Here is a 3,705-nt window from a genome sequence, read left to right on the forward strand (position 1 = left end):
TAGGTGAATACTCTCAGTGTGAGTTAGGATGACGGGCGAATGGGTCTTCTTGTGTAATAGGATGATGAGTGAATTGTCTTGGTGTGAGTTAGAATGATTGCTGAAAGGTCTTAGAGTGAGTTAGGATGATGGGTGAATGCTCTCGGTGTGAGTTAGAATGATGGCTGATTGGGTCTTGGTGTGTGATTGGATGATGGTTGAATGGGGTTTGGTGTGAGTTAGGATGATGGGTCAATCGGGCTTGGTGTGAGTTAGGAAGAACGATGAATGAATCTTGGTGTAAGTTAGGATGATGTGTGAGTGGGTTTTTGTGTCTGTTAGGATGATGGGTTAATGGGTCTTCGTGTGATTTAGGAGGATGGTTGAACGTGGCTCAGTGTGTGTTAAGATGATGGGTGAACGGGTCTTCGTGTGAGTTAGGATGATGGGTGAATAGGTCTTATTGTGAGTTAGAATGATGGGTGAATGTGTCTTGCTGTTAGTTAGGAGGATTGGTGAATGGAGCTTGGTGTGGTTTAGGTTGATGGGTCAATGTGTCCTGCTGTGTGATAGGATGATGGGTGAATGAGTCTTGCTGTGAGTTAGGATGGTGGATGAATGTTTCTTGGTGTGAGTTAGCTTCATCGGTGAATTGGGCTTAGTGTGAGTTAGGATGATGTGTCAATGGATCTTGGTTTGAGATAGGATGATGGGTGAATGGTTCTCAGTGTGGGTTAGGATGATGGGTGAATGGGGCTTGGTGTGAGCTAGGTTGATATGTGAATGGGGCTCGGTGTGAATTGAATAATGGGTGAATGTGCCTTCGTGTGAGTTAGGATAATGGGTGATGCGTTTTGGTGCGAGTTAGAATTATGGGTCATACATAGATACATAGTAGATAGGAGCAGGAGTAGGCAATTCTGCCCCTCGAGCCTGCTCCGCCATTCAATGAGATCATGGCTGATCATCCAAATTCAGTATCCTGTCCCTGCTTTCTCCCCATATCCCTTGATACCTTTAGCCTTAAGAAATATATCTAACTCCGTCTTGACTATATTTAATGAACTGGCCTCTACTGCCTTCTGTGGTAGAATATTCCACAGGTTCACTACTCTCTGGGTGAAGAAAATCCTCCTCATCTCTGTCCTAAATGGCTTACCCCTTTTCCTTAGACCGTGACCCCTGGTTCTGGACTCCCCGTCCATTGGGAACATTCTTCCTGCATCTAGTCTGTCTAGTCCTGTTAGAATTTTATGAATTTCAATGAGATCCCCTCTCATTCTTCTAGACTCCAGCGAGTATAAGCAGAATCGACCTAATCTCTTCTCATACGTCATTCCTGCCATCCCAGGTAACAGTCTGGTGAACCTTCGATGCACTCCCTCCATGGAAAGAACATCCTTCCTCAGATAAGGCGACCAAAACTCCACACAATACTCAAGTTGTGGTCTCACCAAGGCCCTGTACAACTGCAGCGAGACATCCTTCTTCCTGTACTCAAACCCTCTTGCTACGAAGGCCAACATACCATTTGCCTCCTTAACCGCCTGCTGCACCTGCATGCTTACCTTTTGCGACTGGTGCACAAGGACACCTAGGTCTCGTTGCACTTCCCCTTCTCCCAATCTATTGCATTTCAGATAATAATCTGCCTTCCTGTTTTGACACCAATGTGGATAACCTCGCATTTATCCAAGTTATATTGAATCTGCCATGCTTCTTCCCACTCATCCAACCTGCCTAAATCAAACTGGAGTTTCTCGGCATCCTCCTCACAGCACACACGTCCACCCAGCTTTTTGTATTCTGCAAACTTGGAGAAAGTACATCTAGCCCCTCGTCTAGATTATTAATATATATTGTGAATAGCTGGGGTCCTAGGACCAATCCCCACGTTAACCCACTAGTCACTGCCTGCCAGTCGGAAAAAGACCCGTTTATTCCAACTCTTTGCTTTCTGCCTGCCAACCAGTTCTCTATTCAAGTCAATACCTTGCCCCCAATCCCATGTGCCTTAACTTTACACGCTAATCTCTTACGCGGGACCTTATCGAAAGCCTTCTGAAAGTCCAAATACACCATATCCACTGGTTCTCCCTTATCTATTTCACCAGTTACATCCTCAAAATGTTCCAGTAGGTTAGTCAAGCACGATTTACCTTTTGTAAATCCATGTTGACTTTGTCCGATCCTGTCAATGTTTTCCAAGTGCCCTGCTATTACATCTTTTATAATGGACTCTAACATTTTCCCCACTACCGATGTCTTGCTTACCAGTCCATAATTCCCAATTTTCTCTCTACCACCTTTTTTGAATAGTGGGATAACATTAGCTACCCTCCAATCCATGGGTAGTCTTCCTGAGCCTATCGAATTTTGGAAGATGACCAGCAATGCTTCTACTATATCTAGGGCCACTTCCTTTAGTACCCTATGATGTAGATTATCAGGCCCTGGGGATTTATCGGCCTTCACTCCCGTCAATTTCTCCAACACCATTTCCATTCAAATACTGATTTCTTTCAGTTTCTCCCTCTCATTAGATCCTATGTTCCCCGACATCTCTGGGAGGTTATTTGTGTCCTCCTTTGTGAAAACAGAACCAAAGTATGTATTTAATTGGCCTATCATTTCTTTGTTCCCCATTATAATTTCCCCTGATTCTGACTGCAAGGCACCTACGCTTGACTTCGCCAATATTTTTTCCCTTCACATATGTATAAATGTTTTTACAGTCAGTTTTTATGTTCCCTGAAAGTTTACTCTCATACTCTATTTTCCCCTTCTTAATTAGTCCCTTTTTCATCCTTTGTTGAATCCTAAACAGCTCCCAATTCTCTGGTTTACTGCTTTTACTGGCCAATTTATATGTCCTCTCCTTGGATCTTATGCTATCCCTAATTTCCCTTGTTTGCCACGGTTGAGTCACCTTTTTTGTTTTATTTTTATGCCAAACTGTGATGAAAAAATTCTGTAGTTCATCCATGCGATCTTCGAATGCTTTCCATTGCCTTTCCACCGGCAACCCTTTGAGTGACATTCCTCAATCAATCCTACCCAACTCCTGTCTCATACCATCGTAGTCTCCTTTATTTAAATTCAGGACCGTAGTCTCTGAGTCAACTACATCACTCTCCATCTTAAAGAAGAATTCTATCATATTATAATCGCTCCGGCCCAAGGGGCCTCGCACAACCAGATTGCTAATTGATCCTTTCCAATTACATAATACCCAGTCTCAGATGGCCTGATCTCTAGCTGGTTCCTCCACATATTGGTCCAGGAAGCCATCCCGTATGCACTCCAGGAATTCCTCCTCCACAATATTGTTACTAATTTGGTTAGCCCAATCTATATGTAGATTAAAGTCACCCATGATAACTGCTGTGCCCTTATTGCACGCTTCTCTAATTTCCCTTTAAATGCCATCCCCAACCTTCGCATTACTGTTTGGTGGTCTAGATACCACACCCACTAACGTTTTCTGCCCCTTGGTACTTCTCAGTTCTACCCATACAGATTCCACATGATCAGAGCTAATATCCTTCCTTACAATTGTGTTAATCCCCTCTTTAACCAGTAATGCTACACCACCTCCTTTTCCTTTTTGCCTATATTTCCTGAATATTGAATACACCTGGATGTTGAGTTCACAGCCTTGGCCACCCTGGAGCCATGTTTCCATAATCCCAATCAAATCATATCCGTTTACCTCTATTTGCGCAT

The sequence above is a fragment of the Somniosus microcephalus genome, chromosome 4 (assembly GCF_052327205.1).
Source record: "Somniosus microcephalus isolate GS21.2 chromosome 4, FLI_Smic_1.0, whole genome shotgun sequence".
NCBI lineage: Eukaryota > Metazoa > Chordata > Chondrichthyes > Squaliformes > Somniosidae > Somniosus > Somniosus microcephalus.